The following is a 22,554-nucleotide window of genomic DNA, read 5'->3' on the forward strand; positions in this document are numbered from 1 at the left end:
GTGTCATGATATAGGTACATCGTTGAATGTGTGAAAGTAATATATTCAATATTTCACCCTCAAACTGGAAAGGATTCACTTTAAAAATAAATAAGTTCTCCTGGTAAGAAAATACACTAGTCTTCTAACGGGCGGGAAGGGGGGTCTTATCCATGTAGAATGGCAACATATAGCCTGAAATAAAGACTTTTATTTACATTTAAGATTTTCCTTTGATAATTTAGTTCGTTTGGAGGGGTATGCATTTTTACATAAATACACTTGTCAGCACTTTACTTCTAAAATTCTGTTTCTGTTGATGCCTGAATATTGTAAACCTGTGATGGATTCCAAGTGCCATCAAATGGTAAGAGCTGTGAAACAGGGCTCATTACAAGTCCAAATCACACATGTGTAAATATGCTGATCCTACATGAAGAAGACTGAAATACTCCTAGGGTGACTAATTGCTTTGTTGTAAAGCTTGTACAAGTGCATTAAGCTTAAAATACCCCACTCTGCTAACCACTGAGTCATCCTGAAACATTTCAAGCAGCTCCTATAGGAAATATCACCCCTTTTCCTATACAATCAGCATAAGTGCCATTTTGCAAATGAGTTCCCTTCACTTTAAATATTGTGAAAGTGGCAACAAAGGACAAGGACATTTAAACCAGGCATTAAACAAGCCATTCTAAGGGAAATCATTTCATTTATCCTCAATCTATTTTTTTTTTTTTTCCAAGCTACTGTCCACTTCGAGCTGTATTAACTGTTCTGGACTATAGCACACGGGTCAATGAAAATAAATGACTTTATTTCTATTACACCACTAATGGCTCTGTGACTTAATTTCATTAGCTCGAACCTGTTGAGAGTATTCAGATTTCCATAGCAGGACGCACTTAAAATGAAAAGATTCTTTCGATTCTCAATTAACAGAATCATTCTCTTTCAACTGAAATGAATGTTATTGAAACCAATTAGCATAGACTGGGAAATCTCCCGCTAATGAGGGGAGTGTGGGTGAGTAAACAGCAATGAAAAGATGAAATTAGAGGAAAGCCTCTCCTCGTTGGCCTGAATAATTACATACTTAGTTGCCTAATTGTCTGGTGAAAAGCACCACGGTGATAGTAACAGATTGCCGTGTTCATTAGGCAGCAAAAGACCACCTGCTGCTAAGTTTCATTTTCCTGCAGTCGATACACACATTTTTATCCCTGGGGATTGATATTTGGACACAACCCTAGCTGGGAAAAGCAAATGAGCTTGCCAATATGTTGCAATATTGTGTCCTTTATGCCAAGATACAGAAGCTTAATACGTCAAATAGAATGAAGAAAACCAACAGTGATAACAAAGTTTATGAGAAAACTGACCTTAGCACCAGCCCAGTGTAGGACTCTAAACAGAGTCAAGTTCAGCCTTTCAATACAGATGTTCCTTTCTGGCCTGAGAGGCTCCAAATTATAGTGTACAAAAGATAAATTACAACGGTGTGGGCTTCGGCGATATTTTAGACAATGGTGTAATGTAACCGTTAAAACCGAAAACAATCGTTCGGTCCTGAAAGCACAGAAGTGTGAGAGAGAAACAGGACCTTTCCGATTGCCTCACTGCAGACAGAAGTTCAAAGCAAGGTCCCTCTGTCCACCCCCTGCCCTCTTCCGAACCCCTTCACTTCTTCAGATTGTCCTTCTCCAACTGTGTCCACGTGTCCGCTGGGCAGGCGATAGTGTGTATTACCCCCCAGCAGCTTTTTCCTCTACTGTTGTACAAGTGTCTGACTGCATGACAACTGTATTTGAGAAGGTGGGGGAAACACTGACTTTTTTTTTTAATGTTAAGCTCCTTTTGTAGTAGCCAGTGTCGTTTTCAAGCCTTGATAATGTTACGAGGAGTTTCAATTGTCTAAATTTTGCTGTCGATAAAAAGGGCATGTTTTTAAGAATGAATTCAGGGAAATTGGTAAGGAGCCCCCAAGCTCACAGAGTAGGGCCCCTCCATCTACTCAGATGGAGTAGAATAACAGAGATGCTGCTCAACCTGGGATCAGAAACCTGGGCTGCCCGAAGTACAGAAGTGCAAAGGATGGGGCCTGCAGACACGTTTGCCATCCATCATTTTAAAAAATAGTTTACATTCCTTGCCAGCATTTAAAAATTGGGAGATTTAACCTAAACAGGTATATAACTGTCTCCTCTTAAAGACTGGAGGTTCTGGAAACGCTGGGCCCCCATCCCAACGTGGCAGCAATCAGCAAGACAGCATTGGTCGTCCCCGTAGAGGTCATGAGCTCTCAGTTTGCCACAGTCCCCACTACTCCTTATGTCTCCCCGATGCCAAACAGTGCACCAGGTGCCATTTATTGCTATTCTTGCATTATTATTTTTCTTATAATAAAGTAATAGTTCCTCATATCCCTGTCTCTCTCAAATGTGGGAAAAATAAATCAAGAAGGCCCTGTCATCTGAGTAAAATTCTCCCGATAGCCCACAGGCCTTATTTATGTTACCTGCCTTGCTTCCGTAGGTCTTTCAGTTTGTGATTCCTGATTGCAGCCTAATCCTGCATTCTCCAGGGGAGAAAAAAAAAAAAAAAAAGACCTGAGTCTCAGAAAGGAAAAGGTATCGCCCAGTGACAGGGCTGAGACTAGAATTCAGGGCCTTCAACAATCGTCCTCCCATAAGGGCTAGTTCTGGCGTACAAGAGTACAGACCCTGAGGTTTAAACGGCCTTGCTCCCAAGGATGAGATCTGATGGTGCAATGGTTAAGAGCTTGCCTGCTAACCAAAACGTCAGCAGTTCAGATCCACCAGCTGCTCCTTGGAAACCCTATGGGGCAGTTCTACTCTGTCTACAGGCTCGCTGTGAGTCAGAATCAGCTCAAGGGCAACAGATATTTTCCAACGGGTTACCCTCAGGGAGCATGTCAAGACGGAGAGTTATTGAAAAAGTAAGAAATACAGGCCAACCCAGGGTCTGCACACCCCATCAGTGGCTAGATTGTTGTGCTAGCATACACAACACAGGCACCAACAGAAGTGTGAAAGCTGGCAAGGGGAGAGGATCTCAGAGTGCAGGGGTTGGGGGTCCCCCCTCCACTTTCCATTTAAGGAATGAGAGGACAGTTGAAACTTTGGTGCTGATTGAAATGCCAGTCATCTCAACAGCAGGGCCTCTCATTGGCCATCTGCAGGGACCAACCACACAGCCCACCTCCGGAAAAGATGACATCAGTGACCCGGGCCTGAGGAAACATTCTTGTGGTAAAGCTGCCACCGTCCAGGTCCCAGATAAAGCCCAGCTCCTCACATTTTTTTTTCCTCACGTGGAAGGACAGAGAAGCTGTAGCAGAGACGAAAGCCCATGCTCCGTAGTCCCCAGGATCCCAAATTTAAAAATCCCTTCGGACCCATCAATCAACACTTGCTTTGCAATTCGAAGTGTTGATGCATGTGTTGGCAAAACCGATGGTCTTGAAACAAGCCACAGTCCGGTCTGCAACAGGAGTGCCCAGGCTCCGCATCACTCCGCTTTGTCCCAGATTATGTCAGGGGACACCGGAAAAGCCTCACGATACATTTTTCCTCACAAAACCTATTTGAACATGCATTATTTTGTTTTCTTGTTCCAGAGTTCCTATTCATGCGTAAGGTTCATAGAGTTTTTTCAGCAAGGGTAAATCACACAGTACAAATTTTTTTTAAAAAAGCTTTATTTCATAATTGTGTTGTTTATCAGACAAGTAATGCATGTATATTTTAGAAAATTAATAAATGCAGATAAGTAAAAGGAAAATTGTTTTATATCACGTGTCACAGTACCACCCAGAGATAACCACACTCAAGACTTTTAAGCATGTTTCAGACCTTTTATATGCCTGTATATATTCCCACATAGATTTTATTTTCTTCCTTTCTTATCTTCCCTTTCTCCTAATATAAGAATAATACAATCATTTTTGAGTAGAGACATTCTGGAAAACAGAAAGAATTTTAAAATCACCTGCAGTGGTTGACACAGAGGCTGCAACAATGGGCTCCAGCATAACAACGATTGTGAGGATGGCGCAGGACCGGGCAGTGTTTCGTTCTGTTGGACATGGGGTGGTTGTGAGTCAGAACCAACGCGATGGCACCTAACAAAACAACAACAATTCTACTACCCTATTATAACCACTTTCAATATATTGGAATGTTCCTCCTGATTTCTAATTAAGTCTTACTATAAGGTCGCTATGAGTCAGAACTGGCTCGATGGCAATGGGTTTTGGTTATGATCATTTTTATTTAAAAATACTAAAAACACAAAAAGTAAAAATTATCCCTAATCCAATCCCACCCCAGGGCTAACCCCTATTCATAACTGGATGTTCATCCTTCCCAACTTCTTCCTGAGTTTATGCAAATATATATTTTACCAAAAAAAAAAAAAAAAAACCCATGAAATCATACTTTATATACCGTGTTGTGGTTTGCTTTTTTTTTTTTTGCTCAGTAACAGTGACATTCAATAAATGTAGAGTGACAGTATTCTTAAATGTCCTCATGCTATTCCATTGTAGAACTGCACCAACCCCCTTTCACCAAGCATGTAAACTGTTTCCAGCTTTTTACTACTAACAAAAAAAAAAAATCCAATGTAAACAGTTCACATCTCTGCATACCTTGCACACGCGTGCAGTCATCATCTTTAAGATACATTTCTAAAACTAGATTTGCCAGGTCAAACGATATGCCCTCCAATAATTTGTGTCTGACAGCGCCTCTTCCCTAAGCTGGACTTTTTCAATCCTACGGTTGAAAATGGTTTTGTTTTGCTTTTTGATTTGGGTTTCCTTGATTACAAGTAACAATGGTCACTTTTTAATTGTTTATTGCCTACTTGTAGTGCTTTATTGTATTGCCTGCTGGAGTCTCTAGCACATTTTTGTATGAGAGAGACTATCACTTTGTTATTTACTTGTAACAGCTCCTGTCTTTGCTTTTTCCCACATGTAGCAACATTGTTCCCAGTTTGCCCTTTGTGTTTTACCTTGATTTATACTCCATTTGCCATTCCACAGTTTAAAATGTACAGGTATCCACCTTTCCCTTTATGGCTTCTGTATCCGGTCATGCTTTGTCAGCCCTTTTCTATACTGAGATTTTTTTTTTCACCTTATAATTTCTTCTAAATGTTTTTATCAATTTAGTTTTTAAATCTTTAGTCCACGTGGAATTTATTTTTATATAAAATATAAAGATTACAACTTTGTTTTTCCAAATGGTAAGTCAGTTTTCTCAAAACAGTTGATTTCATAATATATCTCTCTTCCACTGACTTGAAATGACACCAATTTTATCATAATCTTACATATGCTTGGGTCTATTCCTGAACTGTCTAATCTATCCCTGTCATGGATGGAATTATGTCCGCCCCCAAAATGTGTATGTTAACTTGGTTAGGCCATGACTCCCAGCATTGTGTGGTCGTCCTCCATTTTGTGATTGTAATTTTATGTTGAGAGGATTAGGGTGGGATTGTAACACCACCCTTACTCAGGTCACCTCCCTGATCAAAGGTAAAGGGAGTTTCCCTGGTGTATGGCCTCACCACCTTTTATCTCTCAAGAGATAAAAGGAGAGGAAAGCAAGCAGAGAGTAGGGGACCTCTTTCCACCAAGAAAGAAGCACCAGGAGCAGAGTGCGTCCTTTAGACCCGAGGTTTCTGCGCAGAGAGGCTCCTAGTGCAGGGAAGATTGATGAGAAAGACCTTCCTCCAGAGCCGACAGAGAGAGAAAGCTTTCCCCTGGAGCTGACACCCTGAATTTCGACTTTTAGCCAACTTTACTATGAGAAAATAAACTTCTCTTTGCCAAGGCCATCCACTTGTGGTATTTCTGTTATACCAGCACTAGATGACTAGGACAACCCCATCATTTGTTTACTATTGTGCTAAGACCATTCCGTCTTAATTTATTGATACATTGTAACTCATAATGACTTCCCATTAGGCACACTACCAATCATTACAGTTCTTTATAAATTTTTCTGGTTTGGCTTATTAGTTTTTCCACATACACTTATGACAGTTTTTCAGTATTCTGCCCCAAGAAAGGCCCCATTTAGGTTTGGACATAAATCACATTAAATGTATGGATTAATTTGGGAATACAAATTCATTTTTAAAATAAAAATGCGTAACAGCAAAACTTCTAGGAGAAATTGAGAAGTTATAGGAAAACAAACAAAAACTGTACATTTTATCAGAGATTTCAGTAGTTCGGAGGAATATTGTTTTAGTTAGTCAGTGTCTGCATTTTACAACTGAGAAAACAGAAGGCACAAAAGTAGTGTTATGACCCTCCTGTTACAGATGAGGAAAGTGACTCAGTACAAGGCAATATCCGCCACCACAACAAGAGCCAGCTGTCTCAGCCTGGGTTTTCTGGAGAAGCAAAACCAGTGAAGCATATAGAGAGAGATTTATCTCAAGGAAATGGCTCACGTGGCTGTGGAGGCTGGGAAGCCCCAAGAGTGTGGGTCAGGTGTTAGGCTGGAGGCTTCTCCTGATTCATGCAACTGCAGGGACTGAGGAATCCAAGGCTGGCAGGTCAGACAGCAGGCAGGTCAGACAGCTGGAAGGTCAGACAGCAGGCAGGTCAGACAGCTGGAAGGTCAGACAGCAGGCAGGTCAGACAGCTGGCAGGTCAGACAGCAGGCAGGTCAGACAGCAGACAGGTCAGATAGCAGGCAGGTCAGACAGCAGGCAGGTCAGACAGCAGGCAGGTCAGACAGCAGGTAGATCAGACGGCTGGCAGGTCAGACGGCAGGCAGGTCAGACGGCAGGCAGGTCAGACGGCAGGCTGCTGGTTCATGGGCTATGGAGGTAGATGAATCCCAGATTGACAGGTCAGATGGCAGGCTGCTGACTCACATAGCTGCAGGGGCTGACGAATTCAAGATTGGCAGGTCAGACAGCAGGCTGCTGGTTCATGGCCTATGGAGGCAAATGAATCCAAGACCAGCAGGTCAGATGGCAGGCTGTTGGCTCATGTCCCAAGAATCAGAGGTCAGAAGATGACAAGCCAGATGCAGGATCCAGAGCAAGTAAGTGATCTTTGCTAGAACTTTCATATACATATACTGAATGCAGGCCACACCCCTGAGGAATCTCCCCTCACAACTGATTGGCTGATCACATCAGATTATATCACAGAAGATAACTACATCATTACATAATTGCCAAACTTACATCATTACACAACTGCTAAACCAATCATGGCCCAGCCAAGTTGATAGACAACCTCAACCATCACAGCAGCTAATATTTAAACAGCACTTACCGCGTGGCAGGCACTGAGCGTTTTACACACATTATCTCATTTTTTCCTTTTTTTTTTTTTTGAAGAGAAGAACACTTGATTCACCTCACCTTTAAAATCTCTGCAAACAGTTTATGGGACAACAGGTAAGTTCCAACTTTATTTGAGGGATTCTCACCGGAAACCAATAGGAGCTTAGGCCCATTCAGGCTTTGAAGACAAGCTCCCTGCTTCCCCCACAGGAGATGCAGTCTATAGCTCTGCTGGCTTTAAATCACATAAACAGAATCTGTGTGCTCGGTAACGCCACTTCATTGATTTGACGGGTAATTTGTGTGTAAGAATACCCTTCCATGATGCATATTTTCTCCATTCCTTTAATTAAATGGACTAAGTATTGAAATGCAAAGGAACTTCTCTACAATAAATGATCCACCTTCAGCTGTTTGTGTATCTTTTGTTTAAAAAAATAATAATTAGCCACAGTGAAGAACAAGCTAAAAGTACCCATCCTGAAGCAGTCCCCTGAAAATGTGGCAGGGTGAGATTGGAGGGCGGGGACAGCATCTTGCAGAAAGAGACCCAGCAAGCCCCTGCCCTGGGCGTTCATCACAGAGCTCTGGGGCATTTTGAGGTCACAGATCATGCCCACGTGGAGGACTCACAGAGCAGTGTTTGAACTGCCTGGGCTAGCCAGGAACAATACTTTTTTTTTTTTTTTATCAGAGGTCATCCCTGTAGTCTGGGTCTGCAACTTGAGACCTGATGCCCGCAGAGAAGTGAGAGAGAAAGAAAACACCAAGCCACCACACCAGTCTAATGGGCCCTGGCAGTCAATGGGTGGCAGGTCACAGCCAGGCCACTCTCACATTCAACTCCCTGGCCAAGGCCCCACCTGACTCAAAGATCAGTCCTCTTATTTAATTGATAGGACAGTGGGGAGTCAGCCACACCTGTGTGTGGTCTGGATCCCTTGACTTCATTTCTCCAGGTTTCTATTTACTCATCAGGGTGGTGAAGATAGTACCCGACCTCATAGCGCTCTTGTGAAGATGCAGCGAGAAACAAAATGTATGTGAAGTACCTGGCACGTACAAAGTACACACTCAACAAATGATAGCTATTATTGTGTTTCCCTGTAGGGAGTAGGGCTTGTTTTTTAATCACTTTTATGTAAAAAAAATAATAAATCCACATTGCTCTTAAGCCTGTTTCTTGGGGAATCATAGATTCTCAGAATGAAAAGGACCTAACGAATTATTCTTTAATAGTGCGTCCGCAGAATTTAAGGTAGAATTTTTTTTTTCTAGATAACAAGCAAGCAGCAGTGATGGGGGGAGCCCAAGAGAACCCTCAGTCTGCTCTGTGCGAAAATCACAGTGCCGTTAAGGGTGAGGGAGAAACTTGGACACGGATAATGGTGATGTAGAACAACGTGAGTGTAAGGAATGTCACTGAATTGTGTGTGTGAAGAACGCTGAGACGGCAAAGGCTTTGGTTTGTCACCTATACGCTTATCACAATTTAAAAAAAAAAAAATTTTTTTTTTTTTTTTAATCACAGCCCAACCACTTTGTGTAGAAACCCAATCTTGACTTAGAACTATTTTTGCAAACTTGTCAGCCTCCATGCCAATGAACTTTTTAGGAATTTCTTTATCTTCATATCACTGCCTCCAGTATGCCTACAGTATTAAAGAATGCTGTGAGAAGGAAGTTGGCTTTCAGAAAACGCATCCACCTCTGCCAAAGTGGCTTCAGGAAAAGAAAAAGAGCGAGGGAGGAAGCCTCACGCCACAGCCACCCTGTGGTCCAACAGGTTGTGCAGCTGTGCACGATAAAGGGGTGGCAGGCACGCACCCAGGATGGCTATGTCCTTGGTACTGCGCAGTGCAAAACGAGTCCCCGGGTGGTGCCAACGGTTAACACGCTTGGCTGCTGACTTAAAGGTTGGAGGTTTGGGCCCACCCAAGAGGTGCCGGGGAAGAAAGGCCAGGTGATCTACTTCTGAAAAATCAGCCGCTGAAGACTCTAGGGAGCACAGCTCTACTCTGACACGTATGGGGTCGCTATGAGTGGGAGTCGACTCCATGGCAACCCTCTGAGTCGCGGATTGGTCCTCCAGTGAAAATGGCGGGACCTCCTGTTCAAAGCAGTGCTACTTCCAAGAGGACAACAGAGCACTGAACCAAGTGCCAGGTCTTGTGCCCCTGCCCTGACCGCACGGCACGAGGCCTGGGTGGATGCACCCACTGTTTGCACACTCACACACAGCCCTGGGAGGCAGAGCAGGCCCGTGGCATCAAAGCCTCCTCTGCAGTTAGCTTCACAGATGAGCAGGAAGCTTACTGCAACTGAAAACATGTTCCTATTTTTCAACTGTTGAAGCTCTAGCGATAAACTAGGAACATTGGCTTTAGCCAAATTGAAGCTGGCTTTAGTTCAGAACTGAATCACACTGAGCTAAGATTAACTCAAATTGATTAAGTCTCGGCCTAATGTCTACCTAGAAGCTAACTCTGATGCCTCCACCCTCAGAATAAAATGACATACAGGTGAAGCAAATGCCATCTTACCTATTTTAGGCAACACATAAAACTGGGAGAAAAAAAAAGTCACTAACATCTGAAGGAATTGTATGGCTTTAGCCAAATCGAATATTCAAAGTACCTATGAGTCTTAAACCAGGCCCGAGTGGTTAATTAGTAAATTGACTACATTAATTACCAAGATTGGTGAGTCGGTGATTAGGTAGTTTACCATTTCCCTAATCCTCTAATCTGACTTATAAGGAGAAGTGACTATGAATGTTTGCTTTGGGGAGAAATACATGCTAAATACCGTTTCGGTGAAATCCCCAGTCCACATTCAGTCAGATGTTGAAAACTTCAATGTAAGCGAGCTGACTTGAAAATGTCATTAAAATTATTCTGCATCATGAAACTGTGATACAAATGAAAAAGATAAGCTTTAAGTCTAAACTGACCCAAGGGCAGATGTTTTACTTCATTTTGTTTGGAGAACTTTCATTTCAGATGTGAATATTCTGAAAATGGAGAAATTCTGCTAAATTAAAGAGAGATAAATGACACAAGTTTGCTCTAAGAATAATGAAAGAAATTGAAAATGGTAGTGACGACTTAAGCCCAGACATCTGTTCTATACAAGTCATGAATAATAATTTACCATGTGCTTTGCCCCTAATAATAAGCAGCCCTGATAGCGCGGTGGTTAAGCTCTCAGCTGCTAACCAAAAGATTGGTGGTTCGAACCCACCAGCCACTCTGCTAGAGAAAGATGTGGCAGTCTGCTCCTGTAAAGATTGGAAGCCTATGTGGGCAGTTCTACTCTGTCCTAGGGTCAGGTTTGGGTTTTTGGTTTAACTCCTAATACCTCCTCACTAGGAAATGCTGACACCCTTCACCAACAGTACCCCACGCAAACCTTGTTTCAGGGCATTTAAAACCAACCTCAAAAAATTCTCCACCTCTCTGACTGCAATTCCTCAAAGTTCAGGCTTTACGTGTGAAGTCCGCAACCTGTTTCCCCAAGACTACAGCAGCTGGTCCCTCTTTTCTGAAAGCTCTGAGACCTAAGCTGAGTTCCTGCATTTTGAGAGAGAGTTTTGAACCATATCTCATTTTGATACGTGATGGGAAATTTCAAGATCGAGTTCAAACCTAAAAGCATTCTGCCACTGGACAGACATCATGGACTCCAAGAGCTCCCTATGCCTCATGACCAAATGCCCCAACACCCCCTCCCCCACCATTCCGGGCTTGATCACTTCACCCCCATGTGGTAGGCGGGACTGTGAGAGAATTGCTGAGTGAGAGAATTAACAAAGACAAAACATTTGTTGAGTCCCTCCTCTAGGTCAAATCTATGCTGTGCACTTCTCAGATACCTTCTCACATTTAATCCTCACAACACGCCTGTGAGGTAGATTACAGGTATTTCAGATGACTACTAAGCAAAGAAGCCCTGGTACTGCGGTGGTTGAATGCTAACCCAAAGGTCAGCATTTCAAACCCACCAGCCACCCCTTGGGAGAACCACGTGGCAGCCTGCTTCCATAAAGATCACAGCCTTGGAAACCCTATGGGGCAGCTCTACTCTGTTCTATAGGGTCACTATGAGTCAGTGGCACACAACAACAATAACAAGGATCAGCAGGACGAAGCAGTTTCCCCAGGGTCACAGTGGGTAATCAAGCTGGAACTAGAGCCAAAGCCTTCCGTCCCCAGGGGAAATTTCTGAGGTGGTTTTTCCTTTAGATGTATTGGAACAACTGAACCTACTTCTGAGTTTTTAAGTATAGCTGCTCCCAGTGTGTATATATATATATATATGTATTATACTCAAAAAACAACAACAACAACAACAACCAAAACCATTGCCATTGACTCAATTCTGGACAAGGTCTATCTCAGAGTAGAACTGCCCCACAGGTTTTCCAAGGAGCAGCAGGTGGATTCAAACTGCTGACCTTTTTTTTTATTTTCTTCCTGGTTAGCAGCCAAACTCTTAACCGCTGAGCCACCAAAACTCTGATATATATAGTACTGGTAATATAAAAATTTCAAGCCGACAATTATGAAATTTGTTTGGATAAGAAAAGTCTTAATTTCAATATTTTCCTGCCACATCAAGCAAACCATATTCTAAGATCAAGGTGGAGAAAAAGGAGGCTGAGGTTTATTGACAGCTCCTTTCTACTTGGGAGTTGTATCTGTTGAATGAGTGACCGATAAGAATTACAATAAAGCAAGCTAATCTCTTCAAATGAATGAAATTCCTCTTAATGATATATATACATATATATACACACACACACATTTATCATGGGCTTCAGATTTAAAAGCCTAGTTTTATAGTTTCAGCAAAAAAATTATAAAGACATACGTGTAATACCTGCTGAAAGTCACAGTAGTACTACATGAAGAAACTCATACAGTGAGGTGTGGAACCCGCTTGCAATAAACAATTGGATTTTGGACCCTCAACGAGATGGATTGACACAGTGGCTGCAACAATGGGCTCAAACATAGCAATGATTATAAGGATGGTGCAGGACAGGGCAGTGTGGTACATAGGGTCACTGTGAGTGGGAACCGTCTCAATGGCACCTAACAACCACAACCTGGTTCCTGAGAGCCAGGCCACACTTGAAGCCAACGAGTGGGGGCTGACCAGACCAACAGGGGCCACTGGGGTCTGAAGCCAACTAAGCCTCAGGAGGCATGATGTAATCTGTCACAGCCAATAAAGACCTTGGGAGATAGGGGTTCAGTGGAGCTTCCTGGGTGAAGGGAGGGTAAGTCGTGTTCGCTGGGCATATGGAAGCTTTGCACTGAGATCCCTCCCAGACTTCGACCTATGTGTTGTATTCCTCTACCTGCTAGATTAATGACGGCTCTTTCCTGAAGTTTGTGAGTCATTCCCATGGATTAATATACCTAAGAAAGAGAAGGGGCCAGTACCCACCGACCTAGCCCCAGGTGAATGGGGGTGAGAGTAACAGGTGCTTGAAGCAGCTGGGGTCTGGACTGACCAGGGAAGAGAAGCTGAGATTTCTACAGGACACAGTTGGTGTGTGGAGCGGGATTTATTATCCACCATACTTCTGGCATCAGAGTGGATGACCTCAGCCTCCCTGGACTGATTTTGCATGATTGGCGCTGTAAGCAGGGTTAGTTCGAGAGAACTGTGATGGCACAATGTGAAAAGAAGTTACATTCTGATTTTCCAGAAAGGGAAACATTGTTGTCCCTTTAAATAGATAACCGATCATTTAGCAAAAGACAGACCCTGGCAACTGCCCACCTACCCCTGCATTCTCACACAAGTAGACTCAGCCAATGAGGGTGGGAGAGAAAACAATTATTACGTATCTAATTACATCTGCCATCACGTTCTTCTTGTAGCTTAAACAGTATTTTCCTTTAAGAGCAAGGACTGGTTCTGCCTCTGATAAAAGGGCTGTTTATTTGATCAGGCGGCATTTCCCTCCACCCTGACACCTAAAACACGCACAAACACACATATATAAATGCATACACACACATTTTATTTTTTCTAAATCACTAGAGTAAGTCATACACATAATGCCCCTTTACTTGTTAAAACTTCAGTGCATATTTCCCATGAGCAAAAATGTTATCAACATCAGCAGGTTTAACATTGATACAATCCCATTATCTCCATACCATGTTCCAGTTCCACCAATTGTCCGAATAATGTCTTCTACAGCAATTTTCTCCACCAGCTCAGGACCCAGGGAGAGCCACGCATTGCATTTAGTTGTCGTGTCTTGTTAGTCTCAGTTTATCCAAATCAGTTGCTCAGCCTTTGTCTTTCGTGATCTTGGCTTTTTTTTTTAAGAGAACATTTTTTCATAGCATGCCCCTCAGTTTGGATTTGCCTGGTAAAAAAAAGCTCCTCATAATTAGATTAGACTCAGGTAATACATTTTTGGCAGGAACAACACAAAAGTGATTATATCCTTCTCAGGGGTCATCTTAGGAGCTCACCGTGTTAGTTTGTCCCGTTAATGGTAAAACTCACTTTGATCCCTTGGTTAAGGCAGCATCTGCCAGTTTTTCTGCTCAAATGTTACCACTCTCTTTATGGAATTAATGAATAACTTGAGGGAGATACTGTGACACTATGAAACTACTCTTTTCCTCATCAAATTTTGAACCACTACTTAGAGGGTCGCTATGAATCAGGATCAACTTGACAGCACACAACAACAACTTTTAGCATGTACTAATGATTCCAGCTGGGTGATTACAACATGGTGATTTTTCTACTTTGTCAGTCCTTATTCCATCTACACTTCATAGTTGGATTTCTACTGTAAGGAAGAGCTTTCCCTCTGCTCCCATTTATTTGTCTATTTATTTATTAGTCTGGGTTGATGAATTCTTATTTTGTTCAATGTGTTCTAATCCATTCATATCTTTATTTTGGTGCTTATATCCATAAATACTTCATGCTAGTTAAAAACCATTTTCCAAACATCAAGAAAGTAAGATAGCTTTGAATGTTAAAAAAAAAAAAATGCTAAGAAAGCAAACAAATTTGTTTTTGTTTTTCTACCTTTCAAAAGGAGCTAGATGCCAACAGAAAACACTTAGTAGAAATGTTAGTTAGGTGCCGTTGAGTCATAGCAACCCTATGTACAACAGAACAAAACGTTGTCCGGTCCTGCACCATCCTCACAGTTATTCCTATGTCTGAGCCCATTGTTGCAGCCACTGTATCAATTCATTTCATTGAGGGTCTTCCTCTTTTTCGCTGACCCTCTACCTTACCAAACACGATGTCCTTCTCCAGGGACTGATCCCTCCTGATAACATGTCCGAAATACATGAGACTAAGTCTCGCCTTCCTTGCTTCTAAGGAGCATACTGGCTGTACTCCTTCCAAGACAGATTCATTCGCTCTTTGGTAGTCCATGGTATATCCAATATTCTTCTCCAATACCACAATTCAAAGATGTCAATTCTACTTCTGTCTTCCTTATTCATTCACATGCATAGGAGCCAACCGAAAACACCACAGCTTCAGTCAGGTGTACCGTAGTCCTCAAAATGGCATCTTCAGTTTTCAACACTTCAAAGAGGTCTTTGGCAGCAGATTTGCCCAATGCAATACGTCATTTGATTTCTTAACTGCTGTTTCCACGGGTGTTGATTGTGGATCCAAGTAAAATGAAATCCTTGACGATTTCAATCTTTTCTCCGTTTATCATGATGTTGCTTATTGGTCCAGCTCTGAGGATTTTTGTTTTCTTTATGTTGAGGTGTAATCCATACTGAAGACTGTGGTCTTTGATCTTCATCAATAAGTGCTTCAAGTCCTCTTTCCTTTCAGCAGAAACATTAAGAATAAGAAAATAAAAGTTCATCAATCAAATTCTGATGAGAAAGAACCCAGCCTTCACACTATGTTCCAGTGCCCATTATTGCTTGTGCCTTCATAAAAATTTTCATGCATCTCACATTTCATATTTCTGGACTCTTTTACAAGGAGGCATAAGGTGCACACACCCTTTAATCAGGCCAGTCACTACCCCACAAACCAGTTGCCATGTGCCCTTGCTGGATAGCTGCTGGAGACCACAGTTACAATTGCTGGTGCTTTATTTATTTTAATGTGATTCAGAAAGACTTTTTGTTCAAGGTCATCAATCTCAGAAAACATTTAAGACCCTGTCATTGCGTAGTTTCCCTGTAATACTACTAAATCTCTGCGTTTAAGACCGTGTCTCACTTGGATGGATGCTTCAGGCCCATCTAAAGAGATGCCACACACATAGAGATTGCTGGGGATCTGGTCGGAGATCCACAAATATCTAGTTGGCACACAAATACAATTTGCTTAAGTTAATCCTTTAATCTTGAGAAATATGAATATCATAGAGTAAATATCATGCATTAAATATCATACCTAATAAGTCTACAATGCACCAAGTCACATTAAACCTTGAAGTAAGTAAATGCAGATAAAATCAAACAGAAAATCCTTGTGATGCCATCTCAGGCAAAACAACCAAGTGTAACAGTTCATTTTTTCAAATTATTTTTCTGTTTATGAACACAATGTGGCCTAGGTTTCTATTCTTTACTTCTAAATAGGATGTTCTTTATTTTGTGAATTTTCAGCCCTGAAATTTTATTGCAAAGTTATTGTATGTTCAGTCCTTGAACTTAACATGGGGATACTACTATTCTTATTTCCAAAAAAAAGCACCAAAATGTTCACCGCTATCAAGTAAATAAGTAAACTTCAGTCACCTTACATGCACGCAAAAGCTGTACAATGAAAAAGGAAGACAAGAGAAGAACTGATGCACTCAAATTTTGGTGTTTGTCAAAGAACATCAAATATGCAGACTTCCAGGAGAAAGAACAAATCAGTCTCAGAAGAAATACAACCAGAATGCTCCCTAGAAGAGAGGATGGCAAGACTTCTGCTAGCTTACTTTGGACACATCATCAGGAAAAACTGATAACTAGAAAAGGACTTCATGATGGGTGTGATCATTAAGGTTGTGTGGTTTGACAGTTATGATATAGTCTGGCAGTCCTATAGTGATGGAATCACCTCCATGATGAGATATAATGTGGTCACTTCCATGATGGGATCTGCTGTGAGGGGCCAATCAGTGGAAAGGGAGTTTCCTGGGGGGTGTGGCCTGCATCCAATACAGGTGGACTTTCTGGCAAGGCTCAAGGGCTTTCGCTTGCTCTGGATCCTGCAGTTGGCTCCTGTTCATCTGACCTCTGGGTCTTGGGACTCGAGTTAGCAGTTTACCTGCCATCTTACCTGCTAATCTTGGGAGTCATCAGCCTCCACAGCCTGTGAGCCAGGAGAAGCCTCTAGCCTGACCCGCAGACTTGGGACATTCTAGCCTCTACAAACACATGAGCCGTTTCCTTGATATAAATCTCTCTATAAGTATTTTTTTTATATATGTATATATATTTATACACTTTACTGGTTTTGCTTCTCTAGAGAACTCAGCCTAAGACAATTGGTAAAGTAGGGGGTCAATGAAAATAAGGCAAACCCTCAATGAGATGGATTGACACAATAGTCCCAACAATGAACTCAAACATATAAATTATGAGGATAGTGCAGGCCCAGGCAACGTTTTATTCCATTGTACATAAGATCGCCATGAGTCGGAGCCACCTCAACAGCAGTTAACAACAAATCAAATGCTTACTGTTTGCCAGTCATGTTGCCCGGCATTTGTATTCTTTATTTCACTTAATTCTTAAAACCACACAAGGAAGAGAATTCAAATGAAGACATTGAGGCTGTGAGAGTTGAGGAACCTGTCCAATGTCCCGCAGTAACTGTATGACTTGGGCAAGTGATTCTCATTTAAGCTCCAGCCAGTCCACCTCCAGAGCCAGCAGCCTTGACCAATGTTCTGTAATATGTCCCCTGAGAGGAGTAGAGAAGGAGGGGTCTTCCTCTGCTACCAATGCCAGAAGCCTTTGATTGCAGCCCCCTGTGTGATGACAGACCTGAACAATACTGAAGAAACTCACTCCTAGGCTGTAAATGGAACCATGGCTGCTTGAACTGCTCAGGACCCAAACCTCAGGCCTATCTTGGATACATCTCTCTCCCTCTTCTTCCCTTCCTTATCATCTCCAAGCAGCAGAGGTGGTTTATCCAATTGACAAAGTAAGCACAGTGCTTACCTTGCTTACCAGATCATCTATAGTGAACCATTTCACGTTTTTTCGCCACATCAAAGATTCTGCTTCTAGGTATGCCTGGCATCTGTCTCTTTCCCAGCCCTACGCACCATCCTACAGAATCAAAGCATCTTTTCAAATTTACAATCCCTGACTAGGGTGGGGGTGGGGTGACCCAGCAAGCAAGGTTAGCGCTAACTTACTTGTGCTTACTTATTCATCTGTAGTGAACAATTTCACATGGGTTTTACCATGCCAAAGATGTGAAATTGTTCATTACAGACTAGCAAGTAAGCACAAGTAAGAATGTGCCTATCTTGCTTATTGGGTTATCCGCTCCTGCCAAGAAGCCAACGAATCCTATCAAGTCTGCCTCCAAAATGTTCCTTAGATCCATTCCACCTTTCTGTGGACATTCCTGTACTACACTACTCACTAGTCTTACCTTCCTGCTGGGTTCTCCCTCTCCACTCTCCTCCTTGCATCCATCCTTTCTACATGCAGCAGGGAAATTATCTCAAACATCTCCCATCATGGCACTTCCCTGCTCAGAAACCCTCAAAGGCTCCTCACTGCTTGCAACATAAAATTCCAACTTGTCAGGTTAGTGTTCAGAGATGCCTGACATTTGGCTCCTGCCTACTGCTCCAGCTTGTCAGGTTAGTGTTCAGAGATGCCTGACATCGGGCTCCTACCTGCTCCACCTTGCTAATCCACACCCCCATGCTTTCCACCTCGCTCCATATCCACTGGCCTACTTGTAGTTCCCAAGCCTCCCTGCACAGTCCAACTTCCTGATTTTATTTAAGCTGTCTCTCTATTTGGAATAGTCTTGTCCTCTTGCTTCTCCTCCTTAAATCTGTGCCCCTATCTTTAGTCCCAATTTCTACTTGTTAAACACCTACCTGTGCAGAGAAGGTCAAGACAGGCCTAAAGGGCCAAGCCAGCCTAAAAGCTATCTATTATATAAGATAGACTTCAAACCTTACTGTCCTCAAAAGGACTGTCTTGGTGGGATTTAATATTTCCTTCCCATATAAGCCAGCCTCTTTCTGTTTATGATTATGTTACTGGGCTTATCAAATTCTGCTTTGCATTAAAGTTAATTATGTACATATCCATCTCTCACCAGACTGTGCATGCTTGAGAAGTGAGAGCTGTCTTAAGCATTTTTGTTTCCTCGGAGGCAGACGTTGAACTGAGTCTTTGGTACTTGGTGGGAATTTTTTTTATTTGCCCCTGCTAGCTAAAAATTTGTGTGTGTATATATATATGTACAGATATACATATATTCAAAACCCATTGCCATCAAGTCGATTCCAACTCATAGTGACCCTATAGAACAGAATACAACTGCCCCATAGGTCTTCCAAGGAACGCCTGGTAGATTTGAACCACCCATCTTTTGGTTAGCAGCTGAGCTCTTAACCACATATATAAAAAATCTAATAAATGTTTACTGATTAAATTAATTGAAGAAGTTAATTCTAAAAATTTTTTTATTATAAAATGTTATACACCACACTTTCATCACTTGAGTTGTTACCATCCATCCCTCTTTACCTAATGAGATGTTTGCAGAACCGACATGGCTTTCCTCAATTAAAAGATGGAGAGATAGGTTAAAAATGTGAGCTGGAGTTAATATCTTTATTATATAAAGAGCACCTACTAATCAAGCAGGAAAGCACTAACCAGATAAAAGGGAAAAACAGGCAAAGGAGACTAAGAGACATCCTCAGAATAATAAATATAAACGGCTAATAAACATATTGAAATTGTTCAAAGCTACTAATAATGACAAATTGCAAACTGAAACAATGACACGACATTTTTTTACCTATCAACTTGACAATGATTTTTAAAAGGTAATACCCATTCCCACTGTTGGTAGGTTTGTAAATAGTTGTAAACTTCCCAGAAAACATTTTGGTAATATATATCAGGAGCTTTTAAAAAGTTCTTATCCTTTGACCGAGTAGTTCACTCCTGGGACTCTTATTATGAGAAAATAATCAGAATGTAGATAAAGATTTATGTTCAAGAATGCTCACCAAAGAGTTAGTCAAAGCAGTGGAAAATTAGAAAAAAAAAACTAAATTATTAAACAGTAGGGAAATAAATTAATTACACAACATCAAAACAGTAGGATATTTGCAATCATTAAAAATGACATTTTCAAAAGCTATTTAATAATGTGGGAAGTGATCAAAGGTAACAGGATATAAAACTACACATTATGAATTATTTTGTGAATATCGTTTGGTGGGATTACAAGTGATTTTTTTTTCTTTATACACATCTACTTTTTCCAAGTTTTTACATTGACAACATAGTTTTATTCTTTAGAACTCAAAATAGAAATAAAAAATGATGCTTAATTGTCTTGTTCCCAGTAGGAACTGAGACTCAAAGACCAAACAAGTACGTTTTTTATTTCCTCTGAAAGTGAAAACGACTGACTTCAAGAAACTGCCAGAATACTGCTGTAAGCTCCCATTTCAAAGAAATGGTGTGGTGTTTGTAATGGATAAATTTGAAGAGACAGCCAGTATTATTCTCATCTGTGATATATCATTTCTGCCTCTGATATGATCTTTGAGGAAAAAAAAAATCCACTTTCACTTTCCTTTATTTTACTCCCTACAACTGCACAGACACCACTTGTAATAAAAACAGCCTTAAAGCCACGCGCCTCATTATTTCACAGCTACGAACCATAAATAATAGTCTCATACTTTTGAGATGATAAATTATTCATACCAAAGTAATGCCAAATTATTAAAAGCATTGGGTGAAGCTGTGACCTTTGTGACAGCCAGTGGCTTGAATGACAGCTGAGAGAGAGTGTGGTAGAAGCCGACATGGACAAGCCCAAGACAAGCCCTCTACCTACCCACCAAGTTGCTTTGACTTGAAACCAGATGAACTATGTCTCTGAGCAGACCAGAGATTTTTCATTCTGGAGTTTATTTGGGGTGATATATGTACCTTGGAAAGTACATGAGGTGTTTGAGCCAAGAAGAGAAAGTCACCAAAACACTATTACTAATTTCTGTATCTACCTATTAGACTTAGAAATGCGTACCATCTCCCTACACCAACCACCACCACCAGACATGTTCATACCCATAAATGAAAACTAACAGTAACATTGTCATATCATCAGGTTCTCCTATTCACATACTGTAGCAGTTATAGATCTTTGGTTGTGAACAAAAGAAACCAACCCTGGCTTACCTAAACAAAAGAAAATTAATGGAAGTATCTGAGGAGCTTACAGGAGTCTCAGTGGGAGCCTGTACAATTATGCTGAGACACAGGGAGTGGAAAGCGGTGATGAGAAGCAGTACCCACAGCGATGGTCTTGCGGCTAAAGCAGTTGGATCAGCAGGCTCTGAGAAATTGTTTATTTCCTCCTCACGTTACTTTTTATTTATTTTTTTTATTGTACTTTAGATGAAGGTTTACAGAGCAAACTAGTTTCTCACTAAACAATTCATGCACATATTGTTTTGTGACATTGATTGCTAACCCCACAATGTGTTAACACTTCTCAACCTTAGGTTCCCCATTACCAGCTTTCCTGTCCCCTCCTTCCTTCTTGTCCTTGCCCCTGGGGCTGGTGTGCCCATTTAGTCTCATTTTACCTTAGGGCCTTCTAATCTTCGGCTGAAGAGTGAACCTCAGGAGTGACTTCATTACTAAGCTAAAAGGGTGTCCGGGGTCTATGCTCTGGGGGTTTCTCCGGTCCCCATCAGACCAGTAAGTCTGGTATATGTGTGCGTGTGTGAGTTAGAATTTTGTTCTGCATTTTCTCCAGCTCTGTCTGGGACCCTCTACCGTCAAGTCATTCATTTTTTAAAGAGTCAGAAGAGATAGTCTCAGGCCAAGCTTACACACCCAACTGCCATCTCTCTCAGGGCAGCAGGAGAGAGGGTCCTGCTCCTTCAGCTTTTATGGCAGAAAGTAGGCTTCCAGATTTGCCGTCCCACCAAACACTCTCACATGTAGGGGAGAAGAAGAGAGATTGTATCTGTTAGAAAGGAGAATGGACAACGAGTATCCAAAGAATGAGTCATGTCTAACATCTGCCTTTGAGCTGGTAACTAGAATGTTTATTCCTAAGACTGGATTAAAATCTTTCTATGGCTGAATGTGCTTCACATCCACTGATTTCTGGTCTAATAGAAATTTGTTAGACATAAGATAAGTATAAGATATGAGTATGTATTCTTTCAGCTCCTATCCCTTTGTTGAGGACTGTGCTGGGCCAGGTGGAGGACACAAGGACTCTGCCCTCCAGGTACTGCCTATGCCCTCATGAAAAGACCCGCTGCCCACTGCCATTGAGTTGATTCCAACACATAGCGGCTCTATAGGACAGAGTAAAACTGCCCCACAGAGTTTCCAAGGCTGTAATCTTCATGGAAGCTGACTGCCACATCTTTCTCCTTCACGAAAAGACTCCTGGGAAACCTGCAGATCACATAAAATAGAGGTGATTAAAGTTGCTGAGCAAAGGAGTGCTCCTGCTTGACAGAAACTTAGAAACTTAAAAAAAAAACAAAACTTTTAGAGTGTCTTAAAATGGAGGTAAGGGCACTTATGGGGTTCGAAGGCATGGGTTGGTTATAGGGTGGTTTTAGGGTGAAATTTCATAAATGTGCCTTGGCAGAGATGGTTCAGAATCTGTAAATTGGGTGGGGTTGCCGGAAGTATGAGTGGTCTTGTTTTGAACATATATGCATCTGTGCAGAATTACTGTTAGAATAGTTTGTCTATGATCTTGAAACAAATGGGTCTGAAAGAGCTGAATAACGAATAATTTGAGATTAGTTTGTGTTGCATATCATGATTTGGAATGAAGTTACTGAGGTACAGTCCATTTTGAAAACTGTGGTTTCTGTTTCATTTCTCAGAGCTTATTGTCTAACTCAGGAGACAAAAAAAAAGAACAATTAAATCGCAGAATAAGTTAATGGTGGTAACGTGCAAAAATGAATGATCATAACAACTAATAGTTATGAATCGCTTCTAT

The sequence above is a fragment of the Loxodonta africana genome, chromosome 23 (assembly GCF_030014295.1).
Source record: "Loxodonta africana isolate mLoxAfr1 chromosome 23, mLoxAfr1.hap2, whole genome shotgun sequence".
Lineage (NCBI taxonomy): Eukaryota > Metazoa > Chordata > Mammalia > Proboscidea > Elephantidae > Loxodonta > Loxodonta africana.